The 20,656-nt window shown below is 46.9% G+C and overlaps 1 pseudogene; it reads left to right on the top strand.

Annotated features, from left to right (window-relative positions):
- Positions 1-20,656, top strand: part of LOC142804079 (neurofibromin-like) — a 186,368-nt pseudogene that overhangs the window by 36,759 nt on the left and 128,953 nt on the right.

Below are 20,656 nucleotides of genomic sequence, written 5' to 3' on the forward strand. Positions count from 1 at the left end.
CGTTAGCTATATTAATGAGTTCTGACAAAGGGAGAAAGCCCCTTTCAATCCACTTGAAGGCCTTCAGTGAATCTGCGATAAACGCTTGGTCATTTCTGATGGTTTCTCTTGGGCTCCTTGATTGCCATCTCTTGTGTTTAGAAAGGTGGTCTTGCTGCCGTGGGTTTAAATATTGTTATTTTATTTATTTTATTTTTATTTATTTATTCATACTGTTAGCATACACGCCAAAACAGGAGGTGCTCATCTGGGCACACAAATTTCAAAAGTCAAGGAAAAGTGGAACATCTCACAATATGACACAAAGAGTGCAATAGCAATGCAAGAAAATAATAAATAATAAATAAAAATCCAACATTCAATACGCACCCTGTAGCATAACACGGCAGAACACAGGTGAGCAAGTGAGTGCCTTATCACAGCTCAGTTCAACATTTTTAATGCACATTCGAAATCTTTAACATTGTTACACAGTACAACGTCATTCCGTAACTGTGTCATTCCCTGTCATTCCCTGTCATGTGTCATCCCCTCCATATCATATTTGGTGAACAAATATGATTTGTTCGAATGTTTCTTGTGTCCAGAATGGTATCAACTGTTAATGCTCGCAGGCAGCAATACCATAACATGTGGCACGACATTCCAAGCGAGCTGTGGAATGTAGTCATAACACCATCGGTGAACATTCTGGCTGTAGTCGTGTCATATCTGTCACTATTTGGTGTAACAGTGAATAGTTATGAAGGGGCAGTGTTGCTTCATATCGAGTGCATCTATGTATCATAGAAGGAAGTCTCTTACATTGTATTTCATTCCTAGCCTTTACCGTCTCAGTGACCAGCGAAGGATATATCTGTGCTAGTGTTAAGGGACCTTGCACATTCATTGGTCTTGGCCACTTGTCTGCTCTGAACAGTGTGCAGCTGCTAGTTTGGACAGTGAGAGTTCTAGTGTCCTTTATAATCGGTGTGATCTGTGCCTCCCTTGCAGATCATCCTGGAGGAGATAGTGAATGCCGACTCAGGGGCGCCCTGTTCACCACGCCATCTGAAGAAGGTGAGTCCAAGAGCATCTACACCAAAGTGTTCTACAACACAGTGTGCCACGTGCATTGATCCGTCGTCTTACACGTATGTAGTAAAAGCGTGCAGCTTTATTTCAGCCATTCAGAAGGTGTCGTGAATCGTAACCAACAGTGCCGGCCTTTATTTTAAGGGCCCCACACACCAGCTCTGGTCATTTTAAGGTGACACGTGCAGCGCTTACATTGCACCCTCAGGATCGGCTTTGTGATGACTTATGTTGCTTCGCACCGAGGATGAAAGCTCAAATTTTAAACTGAACATTGTCTGCTCTTCTTCCTGTGAGTACAGCTTTCCAAGGTGGGCTGATGACAAATGGCACTGAGGGCAGTGCACACACCTAAAAGAGCTGCACCACTTCGTGCGATAAGCGAGGTGGTCGTCAAGGTGCTCTAGTAGAGCATAAACTGCACAAAAAAAAAGGAGGGCACATCTCACCTACTCATCATGATGTGTTTGTCACCTAATGATGCATGTGCGTCACATGATCCTCCGACTCCATTGCGAGAGAACATGGAGAAAGGAAGCTTAGCTTGCAGAGTCTAGACAGTGTAAGTGGCCAGGGTGTGAAGCTCGTCTTCTCACTTCATGGTTGTGTGCCTCCTAAAATATATATTTATTTTATTTCCACTTGTAATGAACCAATTTGGAAAATTCTTGTAGTAGAATGCCCTCTTGCAGGGAAATGCTATCACAGAAATTTGCTGGTCATTTAATGTGAATATAAAACAGATTCAATGAAATGGATCCTTGCATTTCATTGTCATTGACTCTAGTTTATAACCAGAATTTCCTACAAAGCTTTGCGGGGGAGTTTTTAAGGGTCCTTCATAAATACTTTTGCAAGATGTTTGGTAGGAAAGGGCTTATATATACGCTCCAGGTGGTGGCTCTGTTCCACCAGTCTAGTGTCATACTGCTGCCTTCTCAACAGATTGACCTGTTCTAGTTCACAGAGCCCGTGAACGCATGCTGCATTCTACAAAAAACGTGTCAAACGTGTTGTTATGACATCCTTCTCTGTGTCACTTGATGTCCAGAGGCAATTCATCGACAACGTCAAGAAAGCCTTGGTGCCTCACGGGACCAGCAAGCAGCTGACGGAAGCTGCAGCCGTGACTTGCGTCAAGCTCTGCAAGGCGTCCACCTACATCAACATCCTGGACAGCAACAATGTCGTCTTTGCCCTCGTCCAAGTGGTCATCAACGACCTCAAGGTACGAAAAATGGGCACTTAATTCACTCTCGATTGGTGCTCTTTGTGACGGTGTCATAAAATAATGTTATTCATTGGAAAGTCGGCATTACAACTAAGCAGTTTAAGAAAGAAAGCAACTATATGAAGTTTTTTTTATCAGATGAATATTCTAAAAACTGAGAGGAAAGCTTCCTGGTTCAATTAGTACATTTTGTTTCATTTTTTCTGCTACAGTAGTTTTTTACTGGTCAATGTTTGAAGCATGACCAAGAGCTAGCACAATTTTAGTCAGGTGTCTTTTTTATTAGCAATGAGGGGGTAGCGCAAGGTATGGCTCCCGAAGACAACAAAGTGATATGCAAATTCACTTTGCAGTAATGCGCTAGTAGTGTAAAGAGGTTTATTGGGCGAACCAAATGGGCAGGTAGAAGACTCGAGATAGCGACAGGACGAGGAAGATGGAGGAGCTCTAGCGCCGATCTCGTGGTGCCTTACTCTGCGATGATGCTTGTTTTTTCCTTTTGTTATCATTCCTTCATAATGATTGCCCGCGTCGAGAAAGATGAAGGCATCCTGGCGATCTAACAGGTGGGAACGAGTGGGTCGAAGTACGGCTTCAAGCGGTCCACGTGAACAATATTGTGTCCACGCCGACGATGGTCACCGAGTGGCATAAGCGGTTCAATGGCATAATTGACGGGCGATGTGCGCTCTACCGTGGTAATTTGAAAGGAGCTTGGTAGACAAACCAGGTGCACAGGGTGGTACATACAGCCATACAAAAGTTCCTGGGGCGAACTTTGCGGCAGGAGGGTGGTCGTCATCGCGGGGTTTTTTCTGGCGTTGCTGGTCAGCCGTAGTAAACTGCTTCGCTAGTTAGCGGCATTCTTCGACGTCACGGGCGGCTTCAGACACGGTCGTGCACTCAGATACATCTGGTGCGTATGGCAGCAAAGTGTCAATTGGGTGCGATGGTTGACGTCCGTATAGAAGGTAAAATGGGGAAAAGCCAGTGGTGACTTGGGTAGCAATGTTGAACGCGTAGGTCGCAAACGGAAGAACCAGGTTCCAGTTCGTTTGGTCAGATGCGACATGCATCGCGTGCATGTCACCCAGGGTCGGATTAAACCGCTCAGTCAGGCCATTCGTCTGAGGGTGGTAAGCAGTACTCATCCGCTGTACAATATAGCACTGACGGAGAAGTGCTTGGATTACGTCGAATAGAAATACACGGCCCCGGTCACTGAGGAGCTCGCGAGGAGGGCCGTGACGCAACACAAACCGATGGAGGATGAAAGATGCGACGTCCTGAGCGGTTGCCGTAGGAAGAGCAGCGGTTTCGGCGTACCGTGTTAGGTGATCTACAGCAACGATAGCCCACCGGTTACCTGCTGTGGTCAATGACATTGGTCCATAAAGGTCGATTCCGACGCGATTGAATGGGCGGTCAGGTCACGCAAGCGGCTGTAGTGGAGCTGCTCCTGCATTCGGTGGCTGTTTTCGTCCTTGACACTCGTGGCAGCCGCGAATAAACTGTCGAACAAAAGTAAACAACCCACAGCAGTAGTACCGCTTCCTTGAACGTTCGTAGGTCTTGAAGACACCGGCGTGAGCGCATGGCGGGTCGGAGTGAAATGATTCACAGATTGTAGAGCGCAGCTTTCGGGGAATAACGAGCAGCCACTTCCTGCTGTCTGGTGAGTAATTGCGCCGGTACAAGAGGCCACCTTGAATGGTGAAATGCGAAGCCTGGCGTCGCATTGCTCGTGTGGTGGGAAGTGTCTGTACCCCAGATAAGATGTCCAGAAGCGAAGTTATCCATGGATTGTCGTGCTGTGCAGAAGTCATTGTGTCGATGTCAAGAGTGGACAGCGCGTGTTCTATAGAAGATATAGAGGCAACCTCAGCGGACAGTGGTGATCGTGAGAGTTCATCAGCATCGGTATGTTGGCGGCCGGAACGGTAAACAACGCGGATGTCATACTCTTGAAGTCGCAGAGCCCAACGAGCAAGGCGACCTGATGGATACTTCAGTGACGACAACCAACATAAGGCATGATGGTCTGTAACTACAGCAAAGGTGCGGCCATATAAGTATGGGCGAAATTTCACAATCGCCCAAAGTATGGCTACTCACTCTTTTTCGGTAACACTGTAGTTTACCTCAGCCTTGTTGAGCATTCTGCTGGCGTAGGTGACGACATACTCAGGGGATCCAGGCTTGCGTTGAGCGAAAACTGCACCGAGACCGACACCGCTGGCGTCTGTATGGATTTCACTTGCAGCCGTGGGATCATAGTGGCGCAATATAGGCGATGATGTCAGGAGACGGCGAAGAGTGGTAAATGCGTGATCACATTCGGAAGACCATGATGAGATGTCGTTGGCACTGCTTAAAAGTTGGGTCAAAGGGGCAATTATGGAGGCAAAGTTGCGCACAAACCGACGAAAGTAGGAGCACAATCCTACAAAGCTGCGTAACTGTTTTACAGTCGTCGGTTTGGGGAATTCAGCGACAGCGCGTAGTTTAGCCGGGTCGGGAAGAATGCCATCCTTTGATACGACGTGGCCGAGATTGGTGAGCGTCCGAGCAGCGAAGTGGCATTTCTTGAGATTCAGTTGGAGCTGCGCATTCTTCAGACACGTGAGGACATGTTTCAGGCGTACAAGATGTGTTGCAAAATCGGGTGCAAAGAAGACAATATCGTCGAGGTAGCAGAAGCATATGTATGTTCCAATTCAAACTCCGCAGAACCGAGTCCATCATGCACTCGAATGTGGCCGGCGTATTGCAGAGGCCGAAGGGCATGACATTGAACTCATATAGCTTGTCCGGTGTCACGAAGGCTGTTTTTGGACGATCGCCATCTACTAAGGGCACCTGCCAATACCCCGAACGCAAATCCAACGACGAAAAAAACTCGGCATCTTGTAAGCAATCAAGGGCATCATCAATCCTGAGCAAAGGGTATACGTCTGTGCGAGTGATCTTATTTAAGCACCTGTAATCAACGCAGAAGTGTATTGTACCATCCTTCTTCTTAACAAGAACAACAGGTGATGCCCATGGACTTTGGGAAGGTCGGATAACGTCGCGCTTGTGCATATCGCCAACCTGTTCGGTGATAACCTGACGTTCCGTGGCGGAAACACGGTTTGGTTGCTGTCGTACTAGCGCTTTGGAACCTGTGTCGATGCAGTGAGAAAAACTGGGAGTTCGGCGAAGGGTCGGTTGAGCAAATTCAAAAGATTCACGCAACTGGTTGAGCAGCTGAAGAATCTCAGAGTGTTCAGACTGCGATAGTCCGTCGGCGATCGATGAATCGAAAAGCTCGGAAGGTGGTAGATTAGAAGGGTTGAGGGCACTGATGGCGTCGTAGTCACGGGAACAATCTGGCGGCATAATAACAATTTGTTCCTTATCAATAGCATGCACGTGTCCAATAGATTCACCTTGAAACAGTTCGACGGGATACGGAAGGGGATTGATGAGGCAAAGAGCACTGTTTCTTTCAGAAATAGAGAGGGTTGAATAAGGCAGAAGAAGTGATCTTCGACTAAGGAAGAGGCTTAATGGTTCAAAGAATGCAGCTTCGTCCCTAATGTCGTCACAGAACACGGGGAGCAACACAGCTGCTGTCGGAGGAATTTCAGTGCCTTCTTTGACGACGAGTTTGTATGGCGGGCTGAATGCTGCTGGTCGGTTGGTCGTAAAACGGGAAGCATCGAAGTTCCGATCTTGCGCAATCAATAATGGCATGGTTATGCGATAAAAAATCCCATCCAAGTATGATGTCGTGTGAGCATGACGAAAGGACAATAAACTCAACAGTGTAGTGGTCCTTCGCGATCATCAGTTGGACAGTACAGGCTGAACCGGGTCCCCATCTGCTGTTTGCAAGGACACCATATTATGAGGCGTCGTCACTTTTCGGAGCTTGCGGCAAAGTTTAGCGCCTATCACGGAAACGGCAGCACCGGTATCCACTAGAGCATATGCTCGAGTACCTTCTACAAAAACTTCGACAATATTCGACGACAATCTCGAGGACTTGAGCATTTCGACGGCGCAGTTCTTGCCTCCTGAACTGCGGCGGTTAGTTTCTCTCGTGTTCAGGAGCTGGCTGTCAACGCATGGGTGACAGGGAGTGACGACGGAATGAAGGTGAGCGACCAGACATAGTTTGCGGACATTCCCGTGAAGACGAGCTTGACTGATGGTCAGAATTTTCCAGACGAGATGGAGGGAGGTCCATGAAGCTGTTCTGTGTCCGGGCGTCTGTGTATCCCGGCACGCGACGACAGCAGTAACAGGCGATATGGCCAGGGCCGCCCCAAGCAAAACAGATGGGCCAGTTATCGCGCGTTCTCCAAGTATTGGCGACGAGAGTAGTAGCCCATGCGGCAGACGGGTGAGCTGAGGCTGTGGTGGCAATGGGAGGAACCCAAGCGGTGGACGGATGAGTCGGGGCTGAGGTATACGGCAGTCCCTGGAACGGCGGGGGGTGCTGTGGCTGCTGCCACTATAGTGCCTCAGCGTAAGTAAGAAGCACTGTGACAGGGGGCTGCTGCAAGGGCACCGGCATAGCCTCGGAAATCTGCTCCTGGACCACATGTCGGAGCATGGGAGCCAATGGTGGCGGGTGTCGCAGTGGCTGTTGCTGCGAGAGCTCCTGCCGTTGAGCAAAAGGCAGCAGAGAAAGCTGCCGAGCCACTTCTTCTCGCACGAAGTCTTTCATTTGTGCGAGAAGGTTCGTCTAGTCAGTCATGACGTCTAGTGCGGTCACTGGATGAATTGTCTGGAATGAACGTCGCGTCTGAGCTCGTTGCCTCCGAAATTCATCATAGCTCTGACACAAAGTCACTACTTCAGCCATATTGCTAGGAGATTTCGCGAGAAGCATCTGGAAAATGTCATCGTCGACGCCCTTCATAATGTGCTGTATCTTTGCACTCTCGCTCATGGAAGCATTGACGCGCCGGCAGAGATCGATCACATTTTCTATATACAAGGTGAAAGTTTCACCTGGCTCCTGTGCCTGTGTGCGCAGACGTTGTTCGGCGCATAGCTTCCGTAAGGCAGGACAACCAAAAACAGCACATATCGCCTCCTTGCAGGCGGACCAATTCGCGAACTTGGTTTCGTGGTTCGTATACCACAGCTTGTCCACGTCGGTGAGATAAAAATTGACAGTGCCTAACTTAGCAGCGTCATCCCACCTGTTGGGTCCACTGACTTTCTCGTATGACGACAGCCAATCCTCGACGTCCTGGTCTTCGGTGCCCGCAAAGATCGGGGGGTCTCGCTGATGAACCGGGCCGGGGCAAGTAGCGGCCGCGAGAGGTATTGTTTGTTGGGCAGCGTCAACTTGCATGGTCGGCGACAGGGTGCGGGAATGGAGTCGCAGGTTGTAGGCGATGTGGTTACGCCTCGATCCACCAAATGTAAATAGGCTTATTGGGCGAACCAAACGGGCAGGCGGAAGATTCGAGATAGCGACAGGGCGAAAAATATGGAGGAGCTCGAGCGCCGATCTCGTGGTGCCTTACTCTGCGATGATGCTTGTTGTTCCCTTTTGCTGTCATAATTCCTTCATTGTAGTAGTAACAGTCTTCGAGTAGTTATGTTTATTGCTTAGTATGGTTATGCTCGTCTTTGTCTCTAGTCTTTAATAAGACAGCTTTGCAGGGAACATTTCTAAGCAATTCCAAGTTGCCCATCTGCAATTGCATGCTGCAAGTGAAAGCCTGTATGGGTGTGTGTGTGTGCAGCTGCTGCTGTTCAACCCAGCCAAGCCGTTTGTACGCAGCCAGGCCACAGTGGCCCAGGACGTGGAGCTCATGACCGACTGCTTCGTCTCCTGCTTCCGCATCAACCCGCACAACAACGAGGCTCTCAAGGTGGGAGGAGCTTTCTTCCCTTTTTATTTATCTCTTTCTCGCAGTTTTGTTCGATATTGAAGTACATGTCTACCACTAACACAAACAGAAAAAAAAAAAAGATATGGTTGAGCAGATGTGATAAATTGCAAATGGCAAACCATCTGATACACTTTAACTTTAGGTACAGTCTTCTGCAGTACAGTTTTTTACTACACAGGGTATTGAGGTGTATATTCATCAATAAGCTTGTGCAAAAAGTGCATTTTAGGTTTGAAGCGTATTTGAAGCAAGTAGCAATTTTGGTCAAGTAATTTCGAATCGAATTCGTATGGTGTGTGTCAGATGTAAATAAACGAAAATATGAATCCTGACTAAACTAACCTGCACAATGTATATATTTTTTAAATATAAATAGGGGCTTTATGCAAACACCATTTTTTTCGTTCAAAGGAAGTCGAAACAACTTTGAGTAGTAGCGGGATTTGAGTTTCGGTGGGATGCTGGTGATAAGATGTAAAATATTGCTATGCTAACACGACAGGGAGGATGAAGAGCGCTTGTCTTGCGAGTGGATCGGTGCCGGGCAGCAGCCATTCAGCCCCTTTCCACCAGTCCATCTTCAAATAAACATCTTTCATTGTAACAATATGTAAAATTTTGAAATTTATTATACCTAAAGCATGTAAGCTATCATAACAAGCTTTTAAGCGTAATAAATTGATGAATTGATTTGATGGTAACATGTTCATTTAAAGGTAGCGATGGAGCCACTAAAAAAGCTTATTGCCTCACGAATGCATTACCGCAAAATTTATATAATCGGTCTAGTATGAGCAGATTTCTAAACATTTGTCGCACACTGCAATGGCATTCTCTCTTCTCGTTTTGGCGAAAGAGCTGGAAGCTAAGCAGGAAGGGATGGCACAGGGAAAGAAAGAATATCATGCGTGCGTCATGACCTTGAGCACTTTTTCTCTTTTTTTCTTTTTTTTCTTCGAGCACGCGGCTTTTCAGTGCTATCGCGCACGTACGCGTAGACAAGCGGTGGCCTCCTGCGGTGGCCCCAGTAACGACCGAGCGCGCCTTGCTCAAGTCAGCCAATGGCTCTGACAAGTGTTTTTTCTGAGCTTGTTGTGTGATTTTTTGAGCTGTGTAATGTCATGGGCGAGTCGGTGAGAGTTCATGTTTACTTGTGAAGCAGCACATGAAGACAAGGCACAAAGTCAGTGTCCTTTTGGTTCCTTTTGTGCCTTGTCTCTGTGCACTGCTTCACAAGGAAACATGAGTTAATGAAAATAGTCGGAATGCAAATTGAGCGATTTCCTACAAAAATAATAATAAATGCATAACCTACACTGAAACAGCTATTTACGAAGACCAAGTAATCATGTCAAAATAGTTATTTGATAACAGGTGTTTCCAGTCAAAGCTCTACAGATTCAGAAGGCTTGTATTGAACTATCAACTTTTCTTTGCCTGGTTATGGTGGTTGTCAGAATTGATAGCATCTCTTTCCTGGTCATGAAGTTATTCCGAGCTGTGTAGTTTAGTAAATTACTCTATGCAGCAGACCTGGCTCAGTTCTTTCTTGACACGAAAGGCAGTTTCGTTAGGGGACAGAGGACTTGCCCGGATGGCAGTGGCTTGGCTTAACTAAGCATCTAAACTTGCCTGCGTATACCACGTGCGCAGGTGTGCCTGCACGCGGGAGGACCCACGTGGACGTACCAGCACGTGCTGCTGGGCTCCCTGCTGCGGGTGGTGAGCCAGCCTCGGCTGGCCTGGTGGCCCCAGGTGGACCTGCTCTACTCCAAGGCGCCTGAGCTGCGGCACATGTTCACCGACACCCTGAACCGGGTCACCCAGGGCTTTGTGTCGCACGGGGGCGGCTCCTCGGGAGGGCCGACTAAGATGATCCCCAGCTTGACGCTGAAGGAGAAAGTGAGCACGCTCAAGTTCAAGGAGAAGACCGAGGAGCAGCTCTCCTACAAGAACCTGCTGCTGCTCATGGTGCGGCTCATCCACGCCGACCCCATGCTCATGCTCAACGTGAGTTTTGCCTCCATTTTTTGAAGGGCTATACGTCTGGGATCACAAGTCTAAACTGTAGTAGGAAATAAGTGGGCCAGTTGGTCCACATTGAACATGAAATTCATTATGTGATTTTGTAGTCATCAATAGGCTGGCAATCGACAGCTTGAATATCCTGGAAACAGCTCTCATGTCAGGTGCCTATAGTGTCTTGTATGGGAGCACGTGTACACTGTTCGGCGGCACCAACAACCACACTGTGTGCCTTCATTCGCAGAGCCAGGGCAAGGCGGGCCACGAGGTACAGAGCAGCACGCTGGAGCTAATAAATGGCCTGGTGTCGCTGGTGCACCAGCCACCCAGCATGCAGGACCTGGCCCAGGAGGCCATGGAGGCCCTGCTCGTGCTGCACCTGCCCGAACACATTGAGCGCTGGAACCCTGAGGCACCCATTAACACCTGCTGGGACCTCTCCTCACAGGTTGGCCTTTTCTGCCTATGTCTAGTGGATCTTCTTGGCCGAACTCAATATGCCTGCCGTTGGGCGTGTTGTAAAACAGTTCTTTCACTTTCTTGAACCAGTTCAATCTAAACTTGGTCCTTATAAACAGACCTTTTCTAACAAAAGAGCTCATAGGAGGAATGTGCCACAGATGATGGCATATTTGGGGCCATCTGTTAATAAATATAAATTCATTTTTCAACAGTACATTTTTACATCTATGATAAAACTTCATAAAGCAAAATCAATGATATTTTGTTCTGTATAGGTAATTGCCGTCATCACTAGCTTGTTAAAATCTCTGCTTGTTTTGCATTGCTGACGCTGAAGTCTCTGAGGCTAGCCACAAAGTGATATGAATTGGATGCATCTGTTTGTATCTGTTATATGCTAAGACCCGTTTATGAAGCTCTAGTGTGAAGTGACATTTGCTGAATGCTACTCGTCTCTCCTCGTGTGCAGGCACTGTTCTCCATCTCTCAGAAGCTGATCCAGCACCAGATCATTGGCTACACCGACGTGCTGAGGTGGCTGCGCGAGGTGCTGCGCTGCCGCAATGCCTTCCTGGCAAGGCACCGTGAGTACGCCAACCTGGGCTCCCACGTGGCCATCTGCAAGCAGGCGCACATCAAGCTCGAGGTGGTGTTCTTCATGTACCTCTGGAGCGTCGACATCGACGCCGTGCTCGTGGCCATGTCCTGCTTTGCCCTGCTCTGCGAGGAGGCGGACATACGGTGTGGACAGGACGACCTCACTGTCACTTACCTTCTGCCAAACTACCACGTCTACCAGGAGCTGGCCACTGCCAGCACTGTGCTCACTACTGGTATGTAACCATTCAACATTTTTCTTTGTCATTGATGTTGAGTTTGTCTTCGAAAGCTGTATTAGCATGATTCTATCGCTGCCTCTCACCCTGATGTATTTGATGTGGGTCCCTGTGATTTAGGCCAGGGTTCACTCCTTTGCCTTGTTGAAGATTATCGTCCTTAGCGCACTGGCTCCTCCCTTCTTTTTTTTCCTCAGGTCGTGCAGTGTTGCAGAAGAGGATCATGGCCTTGCTCAGGAAAATTGAGCACTGCACCCAAGGCTGCTCTCTAGTGAGTATTACCCGTATTAAAATGTGTTGATTTGAGATACCAGGACTCTAAAGAAGAGCTGTGCAAACAGCACAATTTTTGGTGGGAAGCGAATTCAAGCATTAAAGTTTGATTGCAAATCCAGTAGAATATTTCTTGAATATTTCCACAGTATCTTTGTAATAGTTCGAAGTAAAATTGCAAAAAAAAGGTTGCAGAGAATCATCAGCATATTTTTATGAGATAGGAACATAGAAGTATTTCTTTTAACTAGGTTGGTGAAGTGTGTGGGGTCTCGAGATGGTGAGGGACACTCTCTTGGAGTGAACAGACACAGCAGACGCAGTTAGTCCAACCCTAACAACACACATTTATTTAACAAACTTAGAATGACGATATGTCAGCTGAATTATTGTACATCAATCGTTATCAACATGCTAGGTCATCCTTATGCAATATTACTATACTCTTTTAGCAAGGTATACACACACCTCTTGACACCACACTGTAAATACTGCTCACAATTGGCCACCCTCATACACATGGCATGAACGTGCCCACAGTACGCTGACGCTTCTCTCACAGAAGATACATGAGAGCCCCTTCTGCATATCACTGACTCGGCACAGCAACGGCGGGAAATCTCACACACATTGGAGGCTGCGGTGTCCCAAGGGATACCCGCTGACCTCCTTTAAGCAGTGTAACCGACCTCTCGGCCGGTCCCCTCTTTTGGGAGTAATAAAGTTTTGATCATCATCATCATCATCATGCGCTCCATGACAAACACAATAACACACACATTAACATGACAAACACAATAATAACATGACACACACTCAAGGCAGCGTCGCCAGCGCTTGACTTACCACGAGGGCCCTCGACGCGCAGCGTGCGGTGCCACGCACCGGGAACCCACGCTAGAGACAACCGATCGCGGCAACCGCCACGCGCAGAGGAGACCAGCTCAACTCTCGCCCACCACCAAGGCTTACCTTCCGCCAGGGGTCACCACCGGCGCTACCACTCTACCAACCATAATGATGATAGTGGGGATCAACGCCACCTACCACTTGGTAGTTGTAACCCGAAATGCGGCTTTTGGGCGAGACACGTGCGCCATGCAGTGCAAGCAACTTTACAGGGGGTGTCAGCACCCCCACAGGTGCTGCAGGAATAGCGTTCCCTAGTTTTATCAAGGATGAGGCAGTGCAGGGACCGCATTGTATTTATTTACATGATTTGTTGCAACCAATGTCGTGTCACAACATTTTACGCATAAAAGAAAATGACGCTATTTTCTGCACTTCTCCAGTCTTCAACGACTGTAGAGGCCCAACTGATTTGGCAGACGTTGGTGTGCTCCCTTCGAAGTTGTTAATCTGCCCCATAGATGTCAGCGTATGAAACATTTGAAATTATGAGGCTGAAAATTTTGGTCTGATTTTTTTCACGCTTGATAATTTGAAACTACATTAATTTAAGCCCCCACCGCTGCAGCGTTGGTTCGAACCAGAGCTTTTAAGAGTCAGTCTGCTTACAATTGTAGTGGAGCCCTAAAGACAGCTTTGTTGCAACACCAGAGTGTGATGCGGTGAAGGATATTGCAAATATGAAAGGGTCACTGTAACAGCACAGTTCTACTACCAAAGTGTGATGGCGTAAAGTATATAAAATATTTGAAGGGGCCACAGCTGAAAAAAATGTTTACTGTGTCTTCGGGAAGTTTGAATAGTAAAATTAAGATGCGAATCTAATCAAATAGTCAACAGTTTTTCAAAAAGGTTTGAAAGTTCAAATATTTGCGCACCCCTACTATCAGTTGTACTTGTACAGTAGATCAAATTGGAATCAAACTCCACTGGCTTCGCATCACTTAGCTATTCATCATCGATTCCCGCAGTGCTTTTTCGGTCCGGGCTAAGCGATTAGTGAGCTGGCGGAGACACAACTTGAAGTTAGATGAGAAATATTGAAAGGCTTTTGTGTCTTGTGAACTCTTACCTGTAGTGTGAACCCTATCGGCAGAGCAATCCAAATTGGGTCTGTTGCTGTGTGACTGACCCAGTAACTCCTGATTGCGCCATGCTAATATCAGCCAGTGGTGTGATACGTGGTAGTGTGATGCAATTATTTTGGACCATCATTTGTCAAGAAAAGATATAGTGACTTTTAGTAGACTTTGGGAATTTATTGCAAATTCCTGGTCTCTTGCTGCGCGATAATACCTGGGTTGCATGTTCTCCGGAGCCTCGACTACCGCAGGGCAGGGTTTTTTGACCATGCTCAAAAAGTGTTGCATGGCCCTTTAAGGTTGCAGGCCAAATTCACTGCCATATTGGCCACGTTCTGGTCGAGGCAGAATGAAAGCACATTTGATAATCATAGCTTGGCTGCACATTACAGAATCCTAGGAGCTTTAAATTTGTTGGGAACCATCCACTACCCTATTTGGAGATGGGAAATAATATGATTACTTAATTTTTGCTTGTTAAATAAAGTTTATGAGCGTGCAAAGAAGTGGGCTTAAATGAAGCCATTTATCAATCTTGAAGTTTGTAGGTAGGGTAGGCAGATGCTCTACTATAATCTGCCTGCTTGTTTCTTGCATTATAATGAGGCCTATAACTTATTCCTTGTGACAGGGCGAACATGAAGCAAGCCATTTTTATCGAGCTGTGATCTCGCTTCCTCTATGCTTACTAAATGATTAGGCATGAACTGCTGTGTCTCTCAAGGGCATTCATTAAGTCTGCAACACCACTGCTTGGGCATTCCACTCTTGGTTATGTCTCCAGCCAGTTATATACACTTCTAAAATGACTGGCTTCAAGTCTTGCCATCTCCTCGACTCTCGTGCTCTTATAAAATGTTCTTATAAATTTTGTTATTGATTGTCCAAATGTTCTGTAACTACACTTAAAATATATCTACCCAGGGTAAAGCAACCTGAGGAACTCACTTTCTTATTGCAACTTTACTTTGTTAAAAGTTAAAATTTTAAAATAGTAGGCTTAACCCGCCACAGTAGTCGTCCTGTCGTTATGACGCTGAACTGCTGAAAATCAGGTCACAAGATTGAACCTCAGCCGTAGCCGCTGCATTTTTGATAGAGGTGAAAATGCATGAGGCCCGTGTACTTGCATTTATGTGCACGTTGAAGAACCCCAGGTTGTCGAAATTTTTGGAGCCCCCACACTGTGACGTCCCTCTTAATCATAGTGTGGTGCACTGTTGGTACGTAAACCCTCAAAAATTATATTGAACCTAATACGAAAATGTTAAATTCATTTTTGTGTAATAAATAGTTGTGGACAGGTTCAAGTAGGCATGCAGGTTCTTGTAAAAGTGCAAACTTAAATCAATTGTTTGACATTGTTTATCTTCTATCGAATTTATTAAATTCCTGCTAATTTTGCCAACTGAATCAATGCAAGTTGTTTGTTTTTCTTTATTTGCCTCTTGTGTTGTTTTTCAACATTTATGATAAGCTGCTACATACTACTACTGTAAAGCGTAGTTCTGGCGGATTGACCGCTTTCGTGATTCCTTGTGTCCAGGCGTGGGAGGACACATTCATGAACTGGGACGCGGTGACCAAGCTGCTGGTCAGCTACCCCAAGTCCAAGCTGGAGGAAGGCCAGATGATCTGCGAGTCGCTGCACCGCACCATCGGCAAGCGGCGCGCCTCCCACCAGAGCACCGAGCACGAGCTCGAAGACCAGGTCAACGAGTGGGCCAACATGACGGGCTTCCTGTGCGCCCTTGGGGGCGTGTGCCTTCAGCGCAGGTCGCCCTCCTCGTCCTCTCGAGCACTGGTGCCCGCCACCCGATCCTCCTTGTACGGAGGAGGGGGAAGCGGCACCCTCACCTCCCTCGACGCCCGCACAAAAGGGGGAGGAGCAACAGCCGGGGTGGCCGGAGGAGGCGGCGGGGGAATGTTGACGCCCGGACAGGACATCCAGTTCTGCCCCGTCACACAGTGAGTTTCCGTTCCATTGTGTCACTAGGGTGTGGGTCCGACATTAATTACAACTAGTAGACTGAAAAGCCCAGCAAACTACAGGGGATGTTGTTTGTGGTGCAGTCAAATGTCGCTATAGCGAAGCTTGGATGAATAATTTTTTCAGATTTGTGACTATTTTACCTTCAGCTCTCATTGTAACAAACGTCGATTAACCAATAAAGTACTCCGGCACACATTCCAGCATGCCAAATTGCACACAATCAAATGCTCTTTTTAAAAAATATATGTTGTAGAGCAACAAAAATTTTTAAAATGAAAAAAATTTAAAAAGAAGTGTGTAGTTTTTGGTTTGCCAGCTGGTAAACAATGCAATAAAAAACAGCATATCTTCAGTAATATTCACAACAAAGAAAATTCAGAATATACATTTTCAAGATAAATGACCCAGGAATAGTATAAAGAATAATAAATGTTTTACAGTATGTCTCTATTAACATAGACAAAAAAAATCGGAAGCGAGGTGCTGCTTGATTTCTTATGCCATGCAGTGAAGCACTGCTTGGTTTTTCGTGAGACACAAGTGAACTCATACACTTTTCTCAGTAATGTTTTTTTTTTTTGCAAGAACAGCCTGCAAGTGTTCCAATATTGATGGATGCCTGTGGTGGGAATAATCTTCTCTAAATCAGATGCCCAATGAACTTCTATCTCATCTAGCGTCGCCTCTTTCTATGAGCCACCTGACTCACCATAGGCTGGTGTTCCAATATATACGTATAAGCATATATCTTTGCATTTTAGCAAATTGTAATAAAAAAGAACAATATCGTGCGCAATCCTAGAATGTTTTGCACTGCTGTGTACTCTGGTCCAAGATGTGCTCCGGTGACGTTCTTGTCATGACGAGAAGCTCTGCAGCTGGCAACAGCACACCGTGCCCCGGCGACGTGTGGACCTTGCACAAAACCAGAGTAGCTATAAAATTGTGCACAAAGGTCAGCAGCTACGCACTTGCGGTGGAGAAGTCAACTTCCTTTAAACAAAACACAAACCATAAACAAAACAAACCCAAGAACTGCTGTGGATGTCTCAGGCTGACACATAACATTATCGCTATAAAACTTGATGCTGAGGTGCTGTCATCCTCGGGCTATAAACTAGTCCTCACTCAATTCAGATGTGGTTGCAAGACATTTTCGGTCGGCGATTGTTTTTTTTTTTTGCAGCGCAGGTGCGCACCCATGTGGTCGTGATGCCACCACAATATGAGCAAATAGTGGCACCAGATGCGGCCGTGTGTCTGATGTAATGATACTACAAGCGAAATTAACGCTGCTGGAAACTGGCTGAGAAGGCCATCTCCACACTTTACACATGCGGTGGACCTTCAAAAATATTTTTGTAGAATAAATTTTCACCTACTCCTAGCAACAGCTCTCTATAGAAATGTCGGCATGAATTTCTTACAGTTATTACTGCTCAGCACTGTCAGATTGCGAAGCTTACACTTTGAATTGATATTTGACTTGCAAAGGTTATTTTCATTCAAGAACTTTGAAGTTTCCTTAGCATAACCACGAGGCACACAGTTTTGTCATGTTCGCCAGCTAAGCAGATTTTTAATAACAAACACACATTGGTTTGCACAAAGGTCTGGGAAAAATCAATAGTTGGCCAATTCACTATATGGGCAAATTCAAGCTGATTTTTAAAGTTGAGTGACTGGACTTACTACTAGAAAAAGCTGGGTTCACGAGAAACAAATTCAACATACCAAAATCGACAATCCAAAGCAGCGATCACCAGTGATTGATTTGAATAGGCGTAGTAACAAAATGTTTAAGTGTTCAATGATACAGATGCCTTTGAAAGCAAAAAGCTTGTAATGCAATCTGTGATTAGGTATTCTCCTAGGTAGAATTAGGAAAGTTTCGTGTTCTTTATCAGTGCCTTGAGTGTGCCGAGTACGGATGGCTTGGAAGTTTTCTTCTTGGCCTTGTGTACTGAGAAGAAGAGCCTAGTTAGCTGTGCTGTAAAATTAGGGCAGCTGCCCATACACATAGAATTGTGTGCTATGGGCAAGACCTTGACAATAAGTGCAGCTAGTCAAATACAGCATTATTGTCAGTGCAATGGGGGAACTTGTACAGTGAAACCTTTTTGATTCAGATGTTCCATGTGGTTCACTGAGAATTGTACATAACGCAAGCCTTTGGCATGAAACTCCCATTAATTTGGACGTATTTGGTCATGCTTCAGTTAACTTGGATAGTTCTGGAACTCAGAGGCATGTGAATCACGTAAGATGACTGGTACTAGGGGGTGCCTGAATTGCATCGCCGGCTGCCTAACAATGTCTCCAAGTAGCATGTGCCGATCTCGTAGACCATGAGGTTATGCTTTGCATGTGGTGAGCACCAAAAAACCTGAAATGCGTCATGGCCGGCAAGCACATGCATTGTTTGATGGCATCAAACCATGGTTATATTGGTTTTACTTGATTTGGACTGTCTTGCAAGCACGAAGCTCCACAACTGTAATTTGTGAAAGAGTGAAAATAGCATACGCATTCAACCAAAATGAAGTGTCCACGTCACTATTGTCATAATTTTCAACCATACGGATGGTGGTGTGCCTATTACTGGGATAGCAATTATATGGACACTCTCGGCTGAATTTTGCCGGCAGCGGCATGGATATCATGCACCGTATATGTACACGTATCTATATACAATCGAGCCCACATATAACGGCCCCACTTAAGACGAACTTTTGCTTAAAACGAACAATATCGGCGTGACCGTCAAAATATACATTGGTTCAATGGCACAAAATCGCACTTACAACGAACGTCTCCGAGCGCCACTGATCTGTTACAGCGAACGAGGTCAGTGGTCTGTCGACTTCCCGGGAAACCAATTTCGACCACCGATCAGGCATTGGCGAGGTGCCCATACATTCTTATTGTTAAACGCCGACCCTGCCTTCGCGCCCCTGTAGTTGCCGCTCTCCCCGACCGCTTTTTGTTACGCACCTCTCCGTCCTTTGTCCCCCCGTTACTCTGAGCACCCTGCATCGCCAGACGAGGCCCATGTTTTCACACTGCCACCGACCTTTCGAACACCGGTCAGCCATCTAACCTGTTTTTGATCGCTGGTACTGTCGTTGACGTCGCCGGCTTGGAGTGACCAGACCATTTGCGAACATCGTTGGTCGCTGACTGTATCCGATAGTCTGCGTCTAGTGCACGGGCATACGATACCCCACCGACTGATAACTTGCGATTCGTTTCGTGTTTAGGGCTTGTTCTCGCTCACTTCGCACTCGGCTCAGCATGCCTTCCGCGCGCGTACGGAAGAGCGAAAATGGCTGTTAATTTGGGCGGAATGAATCGCGAAATATCAAAGTTCGTGAGGCCACGTAAACCCGTCAACGCAACAAAACTATTTCTTGATCACGGCCGCCGACTCTTCTAACGCCGTTGCACGCACCGAACGAGGCGGCCATGCTTTGACTTTTGCGCGCGCTGGCACTCGTTTTTCTACGTACGAGTTTTGCGGACCTTTTAAGCAAGCTACCCACCTTCCAGTGTGTTTTTGTTTTTAAGGTCGCCCTCTTGCCGCATCCTCCCCTCTCTTTATTGCACGGAGGAAGGAATCTTTCATTCCTCCATGCTTTATTGCAACTCTTTGCCCTTCTCTCGCAAGTCTGCTCTTCTCTCTTGATCACAACCCCTTCGCCCGTCTCACCGCTCCGTGACGCCCGCCACGCTGGCTCGAATTAGTTTCGTTTTCCGACTGGAAACGCGCCCAGAGCCCAGAGCGTCTTGCTTGCTCTTGGTGTGCATGTGTGGTCATGATGGCTGACGGGAGGGCTAGCACGCTTTTTCGTGCCGCTCAAAAAAAAAAAAAAAAACGACGGAAGTGTGATCGCTTGGCTTGAGCGTAATCTGCGTGTTAGGTGACGCGTTGCGGAGCGCTTGCTCATAGCTGTTGACCACCTGGCAGCCAACTTGCCGCTTCGGGCGTCCTGGTGTTCAACTGTGGAGATGGTGAATATTTCGTGGGTGGCGGTGACGGCTACATGTGCGCGAAACTATTTTCGCGAAGCCGATTTCGTAGATTGTTGGGCCCGATGCCGAGCCTGAAGCTTCCGAAAAGGACCACTGCGGCGGCGATTTGTGGCAGTGCGTCGTCGACTCCGACCTGGGAGAGCAAGTGGTACATCTGTTGCGATGATTTAATTACGGCCGATAATGATGACGACACTGCGGAACCATGCACGGATTGGGGCATTGTGAATGAAGTACGTGGCGAGAGCGATTTGGAGGAATCTGATTGCGAGAACGACAAAGCTTTGGAGCCAGCGCCTCATGCAGCTTATGCCATGGGCCTCACTGAACGAGCAGCCTGCCGTTTTAAATGAACTCGAGACCGCCCTTATCGTTTCTGCTCTTCGAAACACGCTCTGTTCTTGCCCGTGTGCTCAGATTTGGGTGCACGTTAAAGAACACCAGGTGGTCGAAATTTTCGGAGCCCTCCACTACGACGTCTCTCATAATCATATGGTGGTTTTGGGACGTTAATCTCCACATATCAATCATATCAATCTTCGAAACACATGTATTACGGACTTTTTGGGGCAAAAAAAAGTTTCTGTTTTCACTCGCAACTCTTTTTTAAAAGCTGTGTTTCATTTACTACGAACTTCGAGATACAGCGAACGGATGCCGCGTCACGCTCAGGTTCGTTCTAAGCGGGCTCGACTGTATATGAAAACGCAAGAAAGAAAAAAAAACAAAAAAGACTCCGGCGCACAAAATTGAGCGTGGGTCCTCCGCGTCGTGAATGCCAGGCGAAGCGTTATCCACTGTGCCACTGAGGGACCTGCTTCAGTTCAAACGGCAAGCTA

This window comes from Rhipicephalus microplus, chromosome 3, assembly GCF_043290135.1.
Source record: "Rhipicephalus microplus isolate Deutch F79 chromosome 3, USDA_Rmic, whole genome shotgun sequence".
Classification (NCBI taxonomy): domain Eukaryota; kingdom Metazoa; phylum Arthropoda; class Arachnida; order Ixodida; family Ixodidae; genus Rhipicephalus; species Rhipicephalus microplus.